The 20,189-nt window shown below is 39.5% G+C and overlaps 1 pseudogene; it reads right to left on the bottom strand.

Annotated features, from left to right (window-relative positions):
• The window catches only part of LOC102478737 (coiled-coil domain-containing protein 112-like), a 22,144-nt pseudogene extending 6,511 nt beyond the window's left edge, over positions 1-15,633 (bottom strand).
• Between the last annotated feature and the right edge of the window lie 4,556 nt (positions 15,634-20,189).

Here is a 20,189-nt window from a genome sequence, read left to right as displayed (position 1 = left end):
CAGGACCAGCAGTTAGTGTAGTGACTATGTCGCTGAACTCCCATGTAGTTGACTGCGGTTCAAAGTCCGGACCTGGTGGCTTAAATTCACACCGTGTGCATGTGCATGCGTGCCCAGGATCCCAAGAGGAGAATGGAGGAGAAGGGATTGTGGCGTGGCCATCTCCCCTGGGGGGTGATTTCTCGCTTTCTGTCTCTCTGTCTCTCTCTGTCTTTCTGGTGAGTGCATGTGCCCTATAGCAAAAACCTCTACCAAAAAAAAAATCCTTTTCTTGTTTCCTGTTTATTTTGTGCTGTTTTTTTTTTTTTGCCATCCTTGATTTCCTATCTCTCACCCTCTGCCATGTCCTACCCTCCTTCCACACTCTCTCTGGTATCCATGGTTGCTTTCTATGCCTTTTCCCCCCTTTTTATTGATTTGCTAATGAACTTAATTAATTTAAATGTTTCCACTAACAAGCGCAGCTGATATATACATATCCATGAACACAAATCTAATTTTAGGCATAAATCTCAGTGAGTAGAATGAACATACTATAAAGCAGCACCTATCTGGGGCTATATAGCTTACTACAGTCATCAAATATGCATTTTTTTCCCTGAAACCTCTTTTTTAAAATTAATTAATGGACATTCATCCCCTAATCGTCGTCACAGCAGACAAAAAGTGGTTTCCCATCCAGAATATACTGCATAGTAGCTTAATCATGTATGTATGTTATTATCAATAATTTTCCATTTCCAGTTTCACATATATATGCATACACACACACACACACACACACACACACACATATATATCCTTATTTCAGACCCTCTGCCCTTTCTCCACCTCTTCTCACACTATCTCTGGTAATTGGTAAGGAAATTTGCTTACAACTTAAAGCCTGGAAACAGGTTAGTATTCTGTTCAAATAGTGGGTACATGAACCTACTGACAGCTCAAGACAGGACAAAAACTCTTAAAACTGGACAACAAATCCTAGAAGAAAAGCAGCAATATTTTAGTCAAAAGTTACAGAATGCTATTTCACCAGTTCAGATTCATGTACTTAATCTATTTTGTGTTGTGGTTAATTCTTCCTGATTGAATTCTGGGATATAATATTCAACTCTAGACTTGTCCCTACAATTATGTTGTCCATTTTCATAGTTTTTGAACTTTTATTTTTGTGTGACTACATTTAAATTTCCTTACATAGCTCTCCCTTGAGAACTCCTTGGAGATCTGGTCTGGTGCTGGTGAATTCTTTCAGGTTTTGATAATCTGAGAATATTCTTCTCTTTTCTTCTCATACAAAGGATAATCTTGCTAGGTACAGTATTCTTGATTACAATTGCTTTTCCCTTAAAACTTTGAATATATTTTCCCATTCTTTCCTCACTTGCATTGTTTCTGATGAGAGGTCTGCTGTTAGTCTTATGGGATATCCTTTGTAGGTAACTTGCCGTTTCTCTCTTGCCAATTTTAGTATCTTGTCTTTGTCTATGGTTTTGGTCAGTCTGGCTATAATGTGTCTTGGAGAAGATCTTGGATTGATTCTATTTGAGGTCCTTTGTATTTCTTGGGAATGGATTTTTGAGTGCCTCTCTAGGCTTGGAAAGTTTTCTTGCAGGATTTCATGGGATAGGTTATCAATGCCCTTATGAATCTCTTCGCCTTCTGGGATGCCAACTATCCAGATGTTTGGATGTTTGATGGTATCTAGTGTTTCTCATATATTCTCAAATTTTGGGGCAATTTTCTCAGTCTTCATGGTGGATTTTTCTAGCCCAGCAATTTTCTCTTCTATGTCTGAGATTCTATTTTCTGTATGATCTAGTCTACTTTTGATACTTTCAAGAGAGATTTTGACTTCCTGTATTATAGTCTTCATCTCTAACAGTTCCATTTGATTCTTTTGTAAAGTGTGTAATTCCTCTTTCAGATCTTGCAAGAATTTCCTCACCTCTTGGAACTTGTCAGCTCTTTTTTCCATTCTCTTCTTCAGTTCATTGTCTCTCTTCTCTTCCATCTCCATTAGCTTCGCCAATATGAATGTTCTGAATTCTTTATCTCATTTCCATAATTTCCATTGAACTGTGTGTGGATGAAGAGGAGTTATTCTTTTCCCTTGGAGGAGAGGTATTTTTCTGCTTTCCCATATTTCTTGTGGTCCTGCAGTGCTTTCTAGTCATCTGATGGAAAGTGTGTTTCTTCCCAAACACGCGAGTTTGTGGGCTGGAGGCTGAACTATAAGTGGAAAATCTTCATTTCTCCTGCTCCCCTGAAATCACTAGTTGTCAGTAGCCATGAAGATGTCTTTTCGGGAGGTTATTTATTTTTACATAGTGTTTTTAGTGGTTGCTTGAGGTATTGCATTACAAATATTCAATATGTAACTTATAGTCTACTGGCATCATTTCTTGAGTAGTTCCAGTAAAGTGTAGAAACCTTATCTCCCTTATCTTTTCTTTTTTTTTTTTTGGAGAGATTTTCACTATAGGGCGTGTGCACTCGCCAGCCAGACAGAGAGAGACATAGAGACAGAAAGCAAGAAATCACCCCCCCCAGGGGGGATGGTCACACCGCAATCCCTTCTCCTCCATTCTCCTCTCGGGATCTTGGGCACGCACACATGCATGCCCGGCGTGAGTTTTAAGCCACCAGGTCCGGGACGCGAACTGTGGTCGACTATGTGGGAGTCCAGCGACATAGCCATTACGCTAACTGCTGGTTCCCTCCCTTATCTTTTCTGTGTTATAATAAAATTGTCATAGGTATGTCCTCTATGAGCACTGAAAACACCAAGTGGTGTTATGAATTCTGTTCCTGCCATTAAACATGATTTAAGAGTTTAAAAAAGAAAAGGAAACTCTGCTGTATTCATCCATTTTTTGCTTCTTCTTGTTTTTTCTCTCCCTCTCTCTCTCTCTCTCTCTCTCTTTCCGGTGTTCCTTCTTTCATTGTTTCTTTCCTGTGGAGAGAACTTCCTTTAGCCATTATGCTAGGAAAAGTCTGCTGTCAATAGTTCCTTGGTGCTCCTACATCTGAGAATGCCTTGATTTCTTATTTATTCTGAAGGACCAATTTGTAGACATAGGATTCTGGATGACTATTCTTTTCTTTCAGCAGTTAAATGAAACCATGCCACCCCCTCCTGGTTTCTGTGATTCTTGATGGAAAGTCACTGTCATTAAATAGTTTTCCCACATAAAGAATTTTTCCTCTATCTATTTTTAGTTTTTGTAAGTTTGATAAATTTTATTTTGGCAGTGATTTCTTGTATTTGTCCTATTTTAAGTTAAACATTTTAGATCCATAGATTTATGTCTTTTGCCAAATTTGGAAAATTTTCAGCCATTATTTCACCAGATTTTGACATCAACATTATTATCCACCCCTGCCTCAAGCTGTACTTGAGGGAGAAGAGTAGGGAGGTGTAGGTGGGAGAGGCAGAGCAGTGTGAGACAAGGAGGAAAAGTCAAAGATGCAAGGGATTTTTCTAGGGTCAGGAAGGAGAGAAGGGAAAAAGGGCCCAGGAGGTAGAAAGGAAGGAACAGTGTACATGTGTCAAAGATGGTCAGAGGCCTTGGAAGGGTCTGGAAATGTGCAAGAGCAATAAAGAGATGTGCTAACTGATCTGGAGAGAATGTGATGCTATTTTAGGGGATGCCCAGTGCCTATAAGAGAAGAGCAAAGATGGATCTCATGAGAAGGGAGCTGGGAAATGAGCAGGTGGCCAGGCAGAGTGAAAGGATACGAGCTTATGACTATCATGGGAGTTGGCGAGGGACTGGAAGGGAAAGGATAATGAGCTCCAGCTTCCTGGCATAGAAAGCATGAGTTGCCTAAATCAAATCATTCCCAGTTGATATGTGGTGTGTGTGAGTCCAGCAGGTAGCATGCCTCTTTTAATTGAATTTCACATCTATGAGCAATGAATTGGGCCATATCTTTCCATGTATCATGAGAGGGATATTCCTTTATTTTTAACCTTTCCATTTATATAATTTTGGGTGGAAATTCCAAACAATGGAGCTTGCCACTCCTGTTTATTTTTCCTGACAGAAAAATATTTGATGACAAATTGTTACATATTTCCAAAAATCTATATAGAACAATTAAAATTTACCAGGTGATTTTTTTGGTTTTTACTTTGGAGAAAATTCTGTGTCAGATGGTTTTGAAGTGTGTCATTTATTCATTACATCCTGAAGCTGTCCCTGAGCCCAGGGAAATGGTAATATATACAACATTTGGAGCTATAATGAGTGAATCAGTCCCAAGAAATTTTTTTTTTCTTTTTAACTGAAGGAGCTGAAAGTGATCAAAAGTCAAAAAGAGATGGAAAAGCATTATAGAAAACTGAAAGATATTTTCTCAAAAGTCCAGAATTTCATAAAAAATACTCAGAGAAGAAACATAGTGGTTCAAATTTAAATTATTTGATGTAAAGCATCATTTTATATACTATTTACTATTTGTATATCTTCTTTGGAGAGCCGTCTAATGAAGGTTTTTGCCTATTTTTAAACTGAGTTATTCTTTTATTGTTTTGTTTTGTTTTCTACTGACTTGCTGGAATTGATATATTTTGGATATTAATTTATTATCATATATATGGCTTACAATTTTTCTCTTTCTATAGGTTGCCTTATCACTGTGATCATTGTTCTCTTTGTTCTCCAAAGCCTTTTTTAGTGTGTGGTAGTGCCATTTGTCTGTTTTTTCAAGCGTTGTCTCTGTCTTCATGCCATATTCATGAAATAATCGCCAAAGTTGGGGCCAGTAGGTGACGTAACCGTTAAGGCATTGGATTTCCACATGGCCAACCACAGTCCAAGTCCCAGACCTGGCGACTTGGAAATCATGCCAGGTGTGTTTACATTCTTGCCCAAAACACCAGGGGGAGAATGGAGGAGTAAGGATTATGATGTAGACATCTCCCCTAGAAGGTGATTTCTCACTTTCCCTTTCACTGTTTCTATCTTTCTCTGGTGAACACATGCACTCTATGGCAAAACCCTAAAAAATAATGTAAAAGAAAGAAGCGATTGCCAAAGTTAATATCATAAGCTTTTCTCTTCTGTTTCCTTCAAGATAGTTTATAGTTTTAGAATTTACATGTAAGTCTTTAATCCATTTTGACTTGATTTCTTTTTTAATTTCCAGAGGTTCTGTACACTCACTGCAGTAAGACACAGGATAGATAAAAGAAAGTGAAAAAGTACCTACCTATAAGGAATTGTTATACCACAATCCCTTCCCTTGTTTTTCTCCCTCTTTTTTCGAGTTTGACCACACACACACACACACACACACACACACAGAATATGTATTTTAAGCTACCAGGTCTGGGACTCAAACCACATCATCTACCATAGAACATCCAGCCCTGTTAACCATTGGCTAGCCCTTGACTTGAATTTTTGTATGGGGTAAAATTAGGGTCCAACCTCATTCCTTATCATGTGGATATTCAGTTTATCCAGCACCATTTCTTGAAGTTTCTATCCTTTCTCATTACCCTTGTTGAAGATCAGTTGTTCATATAGGAACAAATTTGTTTCTGAGCTCTCTATTTGATTACATTGATGTATCTGTTTGTCTTTACACATGTATCATGCTGGTTTAATTACTGTAAGTTTGCAATATATTTTGAAGTCAGAAAATGTAGTTTGTCCAGCTTTGTTCTTCATTCTCTTTCAAGATTTTTTTTGCTCTTTGGAGTCTTTTGTGTATATTTAAAAATGACAAGGATTGGGACCAGCAGATGGTGTAATAGCTGTTACTAGACTCCCATGTAGTCGACCACGGTTCAAGTCCTGGACCTGGTGACTTAAAACTCACACTGGGTGCGTGTGCATGTGTGCCTAACATCCCGAGAGGAGAATGGAGGAGAAGGGATTGCAGCATGGCCATTCCCCCTGGGGGTGATTTCTCACTTTCTGCCCCTCTGTCTCTCTCTGTCTTCCCAGAAAGCACACACACCCTATAGCAAAACAAAACAAAACAACACCAAAAAAAAACAAAAACAAAAAACAAAACTCTCCAAAAAAAAAAAAAAGTGACAAGGATTGCACTGAATCTGCATCAGGGAAATTATAATGAGATACTACCTTATGCCTACTAGGATAGCTATTATAAAAAAGAAATATCTTGGCAAAGATGTGGAATTGGAACCCATCTATACATTTAGTGATATTGTAAAAATGGTGCAGCTACTATGAAAGACAGCATGAAAATTTCTCAATATTTAAAGTAGGACTACCATACAATCCAACAATTTCACTCAGGTATTTATCCAAAATAATAAAAGTCAGTTTTTGAAGAGACTTTTACACTCCTGTGTCTCTAGTAGCATTATTTATATTATCTAAGGTGTAGAAACAACCTAAAGGTCCATCAATGGATAAATGTGTAAGGAAAATTTGGTGTATACGTACAATGGAAATGCTATTTTTCCTTTAGAAAAAGGAAATTCTGTTACTTGTGACAACATGTGTGAATGTGGAAGACATTATACTAAGTAAAATAAACTAGTTACAGGACAAATGCTGTAGTTGTATAGGGTATCTAACATAGTCAAATTAAGAAACAGAGTGGTTTACAGTGACTGGAGAAAAAGGAGATTGTGAGTCACTATTCAATTGGTATAAAGTTTTGATTAAGCAAGATGAATAAATTCTAAGGATCTGTTGTACAACATTGTGCTTATAGTCAACAATACATTTCCTAAATTGAGATTTCTGGTTTATGTATAATTGCTGCACATCTTTGTGGGGTACAGTATGATTTTTCAAAATCTGCACACAGTGAATAATAATAAAATCAAGAATATACATGTATTAATCTTATTCCATATTGAGCATAAATTATGTTGTGCACTTTTTTTTTTTTTTGGAGAGGATTTTTGTTTTTTTGCTATAGGGTGCGTGCGCTTGCCAGACAGACAGAGAGAGACATAGAGACAGAAAGCGAGAAATCACCCCCCAGGGGGGATGGTCACGCCACAATCCTTTCTCCTCCATTCTCCTCTTGGGATCTTGGGCACGCACACACATGCACCTGGCGTGAGTTTTAAGCCACCGGGTCTAGGATGCAAACCACAGTCCACTAGGTGGGAGTCCAGTGACATAGCCATTACGCTAACTGCTGGTTCCCATATTGTGCACATTTGATAATATTTCTAGGTTTTTTTTTTTTTGAAGTATATATTGAATTTTTCAGTAACACTTTTTTTCTGCTATGACATACTATTCCATAAACTAGTCCACTGAATACTGTATCATACACACTTGAAAATATGTTAAGAGGTAGATTTCATGTCAGGTATTTTTACACAACGAAAAAAAGTTTTAAAGTTTGGGGTTTGGTGTCTAAATAGATATTTTTTAACTAATGTAAGAGGAAGTCTGGGCCTGTTTTACAATAGAGCAATATGGAAATTTGCATTTATTTGGTGTGCAAGAGTTGCTTATCATGACACCTGCTTTTATGTGCATAAATGTGGGAGATATCACATACCTTCCAGCAGAGTAGCTATGATAACAGAATCACCAACTTCCTAAATCAAATGAGAAAAACAACATGCATGAAGGATACTTGGGGAAGCATATATCCAAAGACTCAGAGATGGATGGTGGCAGAAATGGAGAGGACCAATGGTCTGACTCCTTCTGGTTTGATGAAAGTTGATCAAGGATAGATCAAATTTTTAGTATATATTGATTTTGCAAGAGTGTATAAATTATCTTTTATGTGTTAGGCATTATGCTAGATACTAAAGTGATGAAGTGACATTAACCTTGATGAAGAATTCATATAGTAGGTCTTCGGGAAAGTCATGATGCATTTTTGCAAAGATGAACATAGAAAAAATATGTCATGACTTTCCTGACACCCCAGTAGTACAATGGAAGAGTAATGCTATTGCTTGACTACGTGCCTCAAAAATCATGTGTTGTAAATTAACCCCCAATGAAACAGTGTTGGGAGGTGGTGCTTAAGAGATGCTTACATCAGAAAGATTTCACCATCATGAGTAGATAATTGTTGATTGTAAAAGGGCTTAAAGTTGTGAGTTCAATCTCTTGTTTGACGCTTTCTACCATGCTATGATGCAACAAGAAAGCTCTCACTTTCAGTTAAATGATAGAACAATGGTAATGCAGCTGGACCAACGTGGATGAACCATATCTGAGGGTCACATGCTCTTGATCCATGGCTGGCTGAAGTAGGTTGTGGCAGGAAGACCCTGTTGGAAGTGCCTACATTTCCATGTCTTTATTATTCTCTCTGTTTCTCTCTCTTTCTCATGGAAGAAATAAATAAACTTAAAAAATAGAAAGCTCTCACTGGATGTGTCTCCTTGATCATGGAATTCTCAGTGTCCAAATCTATAAGAAATCAATTTATTTTCTTTATAAATTGCCCAGTGAAAGTCTGTATTCTGTTAAAGTAACACAGAACAGATTAAGACAAGGTAATTACCAGAGTGTCTTGAATGAAGGACAAAAACAGTGTGTATCTAAAACCAGAGGTGAAGGTCTGACCTCTTAGGGACAGACTGCTTCTTAAGGAGTAGTGTCTACTACATAAACCTTGGTTGACTGAAAAATATATATCAGGTACTCTTTCATCATATATGTCGACCTTCACAAAATCTCACTAAGATGGGATTTGATATCCTTTGTTTTGTTGAAGAGGAAACTGTCTCAAAAATGTTTAGTAACTTATTCAAGATGACAGAGGTGTTAACAAACAGCTTTAGAAGAACAAATGGTACTTAACTTTGTTTGGTTACATTGTATTCTATTTAAATGTCAGATTCTTTGGATGAACCAAGCACCTTTACAAGGAAAAAGACTATACTGCTAAGTAGACTGCATTCCTAAAGCTTGCAGAGGGACAGGAACTCAAATGTTCTTTGGTGCCTGTTTGTTGGGTAGAGTAGACTTTGAGTTTCTATGCATGTTTGCTGAATGCAACAAGAAAGCACGTTAGGGCAGCAGAAGATCACAAGTCATCAATAGTGAGTTTTACAGCCTATCTATAGTCCCTTATCTATAGAGAGCACGTTTCTCCTATAAGAGATTGGCTTTTCTTAAAGAAGGGGTGGGCCGTTTGTTAAAGATGCTCTTTGAAAAGATTTTTGCATCCAGCTTCTAACCTGTGTTCTCTGCAACCCAGGATAAGGATGGGAGTGTGTGGCTTCCTGTGTCATCTGATGAGAGGAGTAGACAGTTCAAGGGCATTGCACAAGGCCAGCTTCAAGGGAATTGCACAAGGCCAGCTCTGTATGGACACTTTGCAAGACAAAATTTTCTTTTACCACTTTTGAGATAGCACAGAAAAATTTTTTTTTTTTTTTTTTTTTTTTTTTACATTTTCCCTACTTAGATGGTTTCCCCCTGTATCCTGGAATAAAAGAAACTTTAAATCAACTGCAATATTTCAGAATCTGAAGGTAGTTTTCATTCTAAAGGTTGGATTCTAAAGGATTTATAGATCTATGAAGTTTCATTTGAAAAAAAATATGTATGCCATTTTGTTTATATTCCTATTAGGGTACTTTAACCTTTTAAAAAATGTGTAGAAAGGCAGCAAAATAAAAACATTCCATTTTCAAGATTAAATAAGCACTAGTAATCCTTAGCCCTAACTCCTCTTTAGACAGATGAAAACTAGAGATACAGAGGTAAATTCCATGCCTGACAGGGCTCAGGAAGACAATGGCAGTCCGTTGTGATCAAGCCTCCCACGGGGCAGCTCAGAGCTTCCTGATGGGTGCAGTCTTAGGCACTATCTCTGATTCTATAGTAAAAGAAATTTGAAAAATAATACAAAAATATTTTTCTAAAATGTAAGAAAAAAATTTTTAATAGTTTTGCAATGGGGTGTGTGAACTCACAGAGGCAGAGATAGGGAAAATGAGAAATCACCTCCCATGGGATGGGGGTAGTGGCCGCACTTCAATCCCTTCTTTCTCCTCTTGGGATTTGGGGCACACATGCACCATGCCTGGCGTGATTTTCAAGCTGCCAGGTCTGGGGCTCAAATCACAATTGGCCATGTGGGAGTCCTACGCCTTAGCCGCAATGCCACCTAATGGCCCCAACAGAGGTAATTTTAAAACATTTCATAGGAATCCGAATTTTACATGTGTCTTTGTCAACATGATAAGAACCAGCTGAAAGCTGTGGGTGTTTGAAACAAGCCCACCTGGCTGAAGCTATAGCGCTATGAGCCCAGCACAGGTATAATTAAGAATCAGACTAAAGAACTGACTTACACTTTGATGTATTTTTCACTTCCATTTAAGGAGAAAGGTTTGCAGTGGAGTTCAGAATTGTAAGTACTGTGCCTTAGTTTATGCAGCTGTACAATTTGACTCTGCAGTTTCTGACTTGCTGAATTCTCTTGAGAATCGAATATATCCGTGTGCTGGACAGATGGCCTGGTACATAGTGCTACATCTATGTTACCATTTATTGGAATATAGAAATCATTTATAGTGAAAATCGTACTGCTAGTGTCCACTTATTGAAACCATAGCATTGATTACATCATTACAATTGCTATCTCTCCACTTGTCACCTCGTAAACTAGAAAATAGAAAATAAAGAAAAATTTTAAAAGGATGAAGTTATGACATTAGAATTTAAACAGTCTTCTCAACCACGGTAGCACAGCAGTAACGAAATCTTCTGTGATGCTAAAGCTACATGGGAAGGTCCCAGGTTCATATCCTGAGGCCTCCCTATTCATGAAGGTTGCATGTATGCCTGTAATCCTGACTGGCTAAGACTGGGGTGTATGGCAGTGTAGAGTCCCTGTTGGGGGGCAGGGTGCCTCTCATCTTTCTCTCATATGAGAGAAATGAAAGAAAGAAAGCAAATTCAAGAAAAAAAGAAGGAAACAGAAAGAAAGAATTAAATTCTAGCTCATCATTTTGCAATATAGATTGGAATATAGAGTATAACATATTCAGAAAACATCGATGTTCTCTAATTGGGAGCATGAAATATGTGATTTTCAAAGCTATTTTTATAATTATTTTGTACATAAATAAGAAAGGAGCTACAGTTTTAAAGCTTCTGGAAAAGCAGTTTCTCTCTGATATAAACGCAAGCATCTATGTTTTTGCTTATCTCAAGACTGAATAAAAAGGAAGTTTATAATTTCCTTCCAAGAGGTTATAAACTTCTGTAAGATAAATACAGCAACCAACTGTGTCATCTGATTGCAGGATGTTGTTGGCATGGTAACAGGCCTGAGAGACTGGTCTTGGATGCGGTTTTCCTTGGGATATGTGCGTGGGAAACCCCACATTTTTGGCAATTGTTCACTAAACTTCAATTTGAGGCTCAATAGCGAGTCTTTAAAGATCACTGTAATTACAAGCAAGTAGTGTCACACTCAGGGGCACATCTGCTTTTAATGATCTTTAACTTGGCCCATAATTCAGAGGGCGCCTCAGAGTCTCAGTGGAGCTTCAGACACTTACCACCTTGGTCACTCCATTTTCTGTGATAAAGAGTGTTGTCCCTCAAGGTTGGGGCCTAGCCACAGAAATTCCTTCTAGGTCAGGTGGTCAGATTTAACAAAGAAAATAATAAAATCCTCAGTGAAATTTGGGTTTTAAATCAAGAAAAAATAACTCTTAGTGTAAGTCTATCTTGGGACAGTCTTATGGCCTAGTCTTTAAGGGAGCTGGGTCGCACATGGGTATCCACAGTTTGAATCCTGGCTCCAGCAACTTGAAAAACACAGTGGTATACGTTGGGTATGTGCCCCTAATCTCTAGAGGATGGAGAAGTGGAGAAGAAGGAATTGTAGCGGCATCACTCCCCAGTCAAGGGGCGCTTTCTCCCTTTCTCTGTTCGCTCTCTCTCTGGTGAGTGCAGGTGCTCTCTGAAAGTTAAAAACAAATGTCAGTTACACAATATGTAGAACATCTCTATAGCATCTCTTTCATTGTCTCATTCTTAAATGTAGCTGGGCTTTCTGTGTTTTACCTGGCAACCCTGCCTTATGAGTGAAATGGAGCAAACCCTCTGCCAAGCCCAGGTCAGAGATTTAAACTGGATGCCAAGGTTCTGCAGAGAGCATGGACAGTAATTGTGCAGGACATTCAAATGCCACCTATGAAGGGAACAGTTCCTGGACCCAAATTGAGAACATTTTTCCTATGTGTGTGTGTGTGCGTATGTGTGTATACATTTGCATGTCTTTGGTAGTCTGGAGCGTGTAAGGCAGTGTAAGTCACAGTAGACAAAAAGTGAACCATACAACTGGCGTGTTCTGACAGAGATGCAGCTTACTCTGCTGGGGTGCCCCAACTAGGCACTACCTGGATCTCTAGGTAACTGTGCAGGTGACAAAAGCAGCTCTGGAACAAGGTTTTGGGAATAGCAACATTTTGTTTTGAAGTTTAGAATGGCAAAATCCACTCTCTGGGGCCACGATGTATAAGCTATTGCCACAACAGGCCATATGACCATGACATGCATATTCCCAGGATATTACTGACGTATGAGAAAATTTTTTTTTTTTTAGAGGTTTTTGCTATAGGGCGCGTGCGCTCCCCAGACAGACAGAGAGAGAGAAAGCAAGAAATCACCCTCCAGGGGGGATGGTCACACCACAATCCCTTCTCCTCCAGTCTCCTCTCAGGATCTTGGGCACGCACGCACACGCGCCCAGCGTGAGTTTTAAGCTGCCAGGTCCGGGATGTGAACTGCGGTCGACTACGTGGGAGTCCAACGACATAGCCATTACGCTAACTGCTAGTCCCCAGACGTATGAGGAATCCGATGAGTTTCTGCTTCTCCTGGGAAGCTGGTCTGCTTAGCCAGAGGATATTTTCTCTCCAGCTGCGGATCCTTCTTGACTTGAGATTTTGCTCATCTTCTGAGCCCCAGGTAGCTCACATCCCCATCCCCTCTGTATCAAGAATCTTGTGGTTCAGTTTTGCTTTTGTACTTTATGTAAGTTAAAATGTAAGTGGTGCATTCAGAGTAGTATAGAGTCTGGTACACAGGCTTGACATCCTGCTGTTGCAGCTCAGCTCCTTCTGTGCACACATAAGCTGGACTAGTCTGTCATCTCCATTGTCCATTGGGTAGTTGTGAGGATGAAGTACCTAACACTCATGGGTAGAGGTTTATATGGGAAGGATGATGGCCATACTCCACTGTATGCCACAGGATGAGGCCAGGTGTGGACTAACAGGGCATTTCCCATAAGAAACTTATCAACAGGGGCAGAAACTGCCAACCAGCTTTTTATACCTGCCCAGGTTCTGCTTAGAAAAGAAAGTACTTTTATAGAGTAGCTTAGGTGTTAACCAGTACCTTGCACTTCACCACAGATTGCTTCTTTAGGGAGTGACTGAAAGGACCAATCACCTTTAACTATTTCACATGCATCTATTTATAGCCAACACAAAGCTCATGTAAGTGTGTAAAACAGACCCAACTCAGCAGTTTCAATAGAAACTGTATTAACTAGACAAACAAGAACCAGAGTTTAGTATGACCGCCAAAATAATAAATAAATAAAAAGGCCAGCCAGAGGCCTGGTGATCAAGGTAGCTGGATCCCATCTGGCCTACTGCACAGTCGAAGTCTCAGGCCAGGCGGTTTAAGAAATTGTGCGTGTATACACAAAATCCCAACAGGAAAATGGAGAAGGGATTGAAGCATGGCTATTCTCCCTGGAGAGTGCTTTTTCATTTTCCTTCTTTTCTCTCTCTGGATAGCATGCATGCCCTATAATAAAGTAAAAACAAAAGAAAACAACCAAAAAAGCAAACTCTTAAAAATCAAACTTATTATACTTTTTTTTTTTTTAACGAGTCCCACCAACCTAGCATTCAAATAATCAGATTAAGATAATTTGTTAACAATTGTATGATAATGGCCTCTGATGGCCTCGGAGAAAGTGGAGTAGAGGAAGAGGAAAAGATTAGAGTTCTTAATGGGCAGGAGTGGGGAAGCTTCAGCTGAGGTTGGGAGGATTTCCACTATCTCTAGGACCCAAGGTTGATTACATCAAGACTGGAGCAAATGTTTTGCTGTACGTTATAATGCACAGACACACTGGACATGTAATAGCCTATAAGTTTTTGTGGAAAAATTAGGATTTGATCTTTCTTCCCATTTCAAAGATAAGAAAACTCTTAGGCGGTGTCTTGAAAAATTAATTAAAATGTGTATGATAAAGAACATGAACTTTAATTGTTTTGGGTACCAAAATAAACTTGTACTTTAATTCCATTTCTGTAAACTTTCTGAAGCCCCCTCATACATGCACCCAAAAGTTCATTTTGCAGGTTCATTAGCTCAGTTTTGTTCAGTTGTTTGCAGCCTCCTTCTCATTCCAGGACAAGGAAACCATAGTGAAGGACTGCAGAATGTGTTACCCCAAATGGGCCATTTCGTGAGAGGGATCATTTTGAGCTGAAGGTAACTGAGTTATAAGAAGATACTGGCCTCTAGGCAGTACATATATTTACAAAGCTGTCTTCCTTTCTCTCCAGCAGGAAGTACAAAGATTGATCACTTGAGATGACTCTGGGCCTCCTCAGCCTGGAGACACCTGAGGGATTTATCATAGCCTTTCCTGACTAGCTTTTCCCTGCCATGAGCTTCCTATGCCTTTTCAGAACTTTCTAGCCTAGCGACCCCAGGGCTTCTGCTCTGCTGTCATTTCTGCAAAGTGTGCTGTTCTTTGTTAAGACACCATAAGCTGGAGCTCTGAGCTGCCTCTTGGATGTCTTTCTTTCTCTCCTGTACAAGGGAGGGTGTTTTCAAAAATTGGTGGAAAATGAAATTAAAGCATGAATTTATTTTGGTGCAATTTTTTTTTAAATCCATGCTTTGTTTTTCCATACTAGGATTTTCATAAACTTTTTAAAAACTCTATGTATAAATGAAATATCAGTATTAATAAAGATATGTATGGACCTTCTAGTGGCATGGTATTTAAGGCGGTTGGATCCCACATGGCCAATACATGGTTTAAACCTGGACCCAGCAGCTTGAAAAGCATGCCCACTGTGTGTGCACACCCAAATCCTAAGAGGGGGATGGAGGAGATGGTCATCCCCACGGGGGGCTGTTTTCTCACTTTCCCTCTTTTTGTCTTTCTCCAGCAAGAACGACATGTCCTGTAGCATAAATAAATAAATAAATAAATAAATAAAGATATTAGGTCGCTTCTTTTTCTTGAGAATTCAGAAAAGCAGAGGGAAACTTTTTTTTTGCCTTCCCTCCTGCTTCTGGTGCCGTATTCTAGGTGGATTCTGAATAATCTAAGCCAGTTGATCTCAAGCCTGAATGAGAACAAAATCATCTGGAGAAATACTCAGCCTGCCAGTCCAAACCATTTGGAATCCCAGGCAGGGCCAGCTTGGCCCCAGAATTTTGGAAAGAGGCCAAGAACAGATGTTCCCCAACACCTATGAAGGTAGCACAGCTCTGCCAACACCTCCACTTCAGACTTCCCACCCCCAGGAGTGTGAGAGAGTAAATTCCTGGTGGTGAAGCTGCCCAGTTTGGGAAAATTCATCACAGCAGCCTTACCACACCCATACAGGTTGGTAGACAAGGGTCCTAGCAGCACATCCACTTGGAAACTGACCATCTTACATCCAGGGCAGCATGGATCCAGAAATGTTAGGTCTCATGGACCCCAGGGTACTCCTTGCCAGTGCTGACCAAAGTCCAGCTGGCAGGTGGGCTAACAGAAGGCTACTAAGGAAGTGCCCTGGCCATGTGCTCTTCCAAGTACAGTTTCAGGCCTTTAAAACAACACTGTCTCGCTCATTCATCATCAGATCTGAGGCTTTGGTCTGCTTTTAAGGATCATCTGGTATACATTTGAAGTTATTTTTACATTTCTTGAAAATCTATGTCCTATAAGGTCCCATGTGATAAGTTCTCTTTAGAATTAAATTGTGGGGACCAGCAGATGGTATAATGGTTAGGTCGCTCAACTCCTATGTAGTCGACCATGGTTCAAGTCCTGGACCTGGTGGCTTAAAATCACACCGGGCGCATGTGTGTGCGTGCCCAAGATTCCGAGAGGAGAATGGAGGAGAAGGGATTGCAGTGTGGCCATCCCCCCTGGGGGGTGATTTCTCACTTTCTGTCTCTGTCTCTCCCTGTCTTTCTAGGGAGCGCATGTGCCCTATAGCAAAAACCTCTCAAAAAGAATTAAATTCTGAAAAAAAAAAGTTATTTCCTCTTCAGTAATTATCACATTGCCTATCAGATGATGTTGATTCTATGACCCTTGGATGCTCTGGTTAGAAATACCACAACCAAAGTTGACCTTCAGTCACAACAAATTAGTGCCTTTTACATATATTTCATGTTAAAAACTCTCGGTTTCATTGTGTTGATGAGCTCAGTCCTTAGAATCACTTGTCTAGGGCACTGACCTATCACCTTTTGCAAAAATAGCTGTGAGGCATACTTTAGGCCTCTATATCACACTCTCTTACTCTCTGCTGCACCAAAACATGTTAAGCCAGTATGGGAGCAAGACATCATAAGCTGAGACTTCAGCCTCATCAACTCATTAGCTATGTGCTTTTGGAAAGATCACTTAGTCACTTTGCATCAGTTACTGCATCTCTACAATGTGGAAGATAGCAGGATAGCCTTCTAGGTTGCTGTGAAGACAGTCAGTGAAATGTGGGAGAAAATGCCATCAAATTTTGTAGGTAGGCATCAGCATGTGGACTCCTACTTGGACAAAACTTGGTGTATGGGTAGGCCTTTAAAAAGGGGCCAAAGGGGGCCAGCAGGTGGCATACTGGCTAAGGTGCTGGACTCCACATGGCTGACCACATTTTGATTTCCTGACCTGGCGGCTTGCTTTTTCTCTTTCTCTTTCTCTTTTTCTCTGTCTCTCTCTGTCAAATTGAAAATAATAATAATAAGGGAGCAGCAGTTGGCGTAATGGCTATGTTGTTGGACTCCCATGTAGTTGACCGCAGTTTGAGTCCCAGACCAGGTGGCTTAAACTCATGCCAGGCGCATGTGTGTGCATGCCCAAGATCCTGGTAGGAGAATGGAGGAGAAGGGATTGCAGTGTGGCCATCCCCCCTAGGGGGTGATTTCTCGTTTTCTGTCTCTGTGTCTCTCTGTCTTTCTGGAGAGTGCACGTGTCCTATAGCAAAAAACTCTGCAAATAATAATAATAATAATAATAACAAATAAAATAAAATTAATTTTTTTTAAAAAAGGGGACTCAAAGACACAAAACCTACCTCTATGTGTATGTGTGTATAAGGACACACACAAAATAAGGACACACATGCCAAAATAAAACTTCAGCACTTAATGATAGGCCTGATATTTGCATTACAGAGCAAGATCACCCTGGAGGAGACACACCACAAAACGGGGTCACAATCTCAGCTCTTTCAATGGCTTTTGGTGCAACCTTGCAAAGCTCTCTTGGATTTTGTTTTCCCAAAACAAATAGTTTAGGAGGTGGGGTATGGAGAGATGTAGACTACAGGATATTCTATGATTATTTTTAAAGAAATTTTAATGGAGGCCAATAAGTGGCATAGTGGCTAAGTCACTGGATTCCCACATGGCCAACTGTGGTTTGAGTCCTGGACCCAGTGGCTTGAAAATCGCACTGGATGCATGTGCATGCATGCCTAAAATTTGAAGAGGAGAATGGAGTAAAAGGAACTGCAGTGTGGCCACCTCCCAGGTGGGGTGATTTTTCACTTTCTCTCTCTCTGTCTCTTTCTGTGAGCATGTGTGCCCTGTGGCAAACAAAACAAAAACAAAAAAACCTAAAACAAATTTATGATGGAAATTTTAAAGTCAAAGTGGTGATATTAGAAAAGTCTATATGTCCATCAGTTATCTTCAAAAACCATCAACAGGTTCAGCCACAACACATAGGCAGTTGGTTGGGTGCTGGGGCCATGTGGAAGACCAGTTTGGGTCTGAAGCACTATGGCACACACATGCCCATGATCATGGCTGCCTGGAAGGCTGGGCAGTGGGCAGTGGGGGTTATCAAGGCATGGTAAGACCCTGTTGAGGGTACTATTTCATTCTCTTTTTCTCATAAAAAAATAAAATATATTATTTACCTTATTTGTTTATAGATAGATCTCCCTCTTTTTGAACGGGAGTATCATTCAGTTTTACCTACCTAAACATCCAATATGCACTTACAAAAACACTAAAATTATTTTTTAACCACTAAATAATTACCAAACCTAATAAATTTAATAGTAATTTTTTATTCACAAAAACACTAAAATTATTTTTAACCATTAAATAAATACCAAACCTAATAAATTTAATAGTAATTTTAAATGTCACCACCTATGCACTGCTATACTTATGTTATCATGAGTCTCTCCACAATGGCTTTTTGCAATTGGTTTGTTAAAGTCAAAATACTTCTCTCCTTTCCACCCTCCCTTGACATTAACTTGCTGAAGAATCCCAATATTCATTCAGCAAAATGTTCCACTTTTTAATGTGGTTAATATCTCCCTCATGGTGTCATTTACTGGTTCATTTTCTCCCATTTCCTGTTGCCTGGAAGCCATATTTCCTAAGATCATGAACTACTTCAGTTATTTAATTTGAGGCTGCAAGTAGAGATTTCCTAATTTAGTCTTTCCTTCTGTATTTGTTTATTTGGAATTCTTCTCCATAGAAAAGCTTTTCTCAACCAAAAATATAGTTTCCATGAAGAAGAGATCTTCCTCTAAAGTATACCCTGAGCCAAGGGATGTGGTTTCAAGTCCTACACATGGGAGGTAATCCTGGGAGACATAGCGAGGAACTGGGAGTGTGACAGAGGGTCGAGAGGTATGCTACACTCCAACACTGAGTCAGTTCCACTTGGCACCCTCTGAGAGCCTCTGGAGGACACACCTCAGAAGGCCTTTCATCTGCTGCTAGAGTTGAAGAAGCCAGCATGTTCGCTCACCTCTTCTTCTTCTCAAAGATTGATGGTTCCTCCTGGGCACTAGGAACCCACCATGACCACTAGTAGACGAAGCTCACTTATCCCTGGCAGCTTCATGAGAGAGATGTCACACCTGAGTCACATCAGCCCAGCACATTATCTGCTGATGCCCTCTTTTTAGACTGGCATATGGATGAGGATACACACGTGTCTGCTAAATGAATGATTTGACATGGTCAGAATGTGTTCACTATATTAGTTCTTATGTCCATTTAGAGAAACATTATAAGGGAGCATCAGATTTTTAAAATGTTCTATATGAATCAAAAAAATTCTCTTACCCAACAAGAGTTTTATAAATATTTACTATTTAAATCTTCTATATATGCATCTACAAAATCTTTTTTTATCCATCTCACTTATCTAGGACTGAGAGGAATATATGAAAATCTACAATTATTAGCATGTCTCTTTCCTTTTATCATCTGAAATTTGCACTTTGTCACTGTTTTACTGGGTGAGTAGATGTTAATAACATATATTGTCATTGTGAATTATAGTTTTTAGAAATATTAATTTCATTCATTACCTTTCTTCTTCTTGTATTCTTTTGCAGAGAGATTTTTGCTATAGGGTACATGCACTCACCAGAGACACAGAGGGAAACAGAGAGACAGAAAGCAAGAAATCATCCCCTAAGGGGGATGATTTCACTGTAGTTTCTTCTCCTCCATTCTCTTCTTGGGATTTTGGGCACACATGCATATGCACCTGGCATGAGTTTTAAGCCACCTGGTCCTGGACTCAAACTGTGGTCCACTATGTGGGAGTCCAGGGATGTAACTATTTCACCATCTACTGGTCCCGTCTTTCTTTTAAGATTTCATTTTCTAATTATTATGGATTCAGAGGAGGTTGAAAAGATAGTACAGAGAAGTCCTATATATCCTTCAGTCTGTTTCCTCCATGGTAATTAGTACATTATAGAAGCCCATGATGTGTATAGTTTTAGGGCACTTTAGCACATGTGCAGATTCATATAACCATCTTGACCATTGAGACACTACAAAGGCCCTCCTTTTGTTACCTACTCCTTCCCAACCTCATGGAAAGCAGTCATCTCTCATCCCTGTAATTTTGCATTTGGAAAATGCTATATAAATGAAATATCATATTTTTAAAATTGACTTTTTTTTCAGGCTGGCAGGTGGTGTGGTGGTTAAGGGCACTGGACTGCCACA

The sequence above is a fragment of the Tupaia chinensis genome, unplaced genomic scaffold (genome assembly GCF_000334495.1).
Source record: "Tupaia chinensis unplaced genomic scaffold, TupChi_1.0 Scaffold000294_2, whole genome shotgun sequence".
Classification (NCBI taxonomy): domain Eukaryota; kingdom Metazoa; phylum Chordata; class Mammalia; order Scandentia; family Tupaiidae; genus Tupaia; species Tupaia belangeri.
The sequence above is the reverse complement of the archived record's forward strand: the minus strand, read 5'-3'. Positions and strand labels throughout refer to the sequence as shown.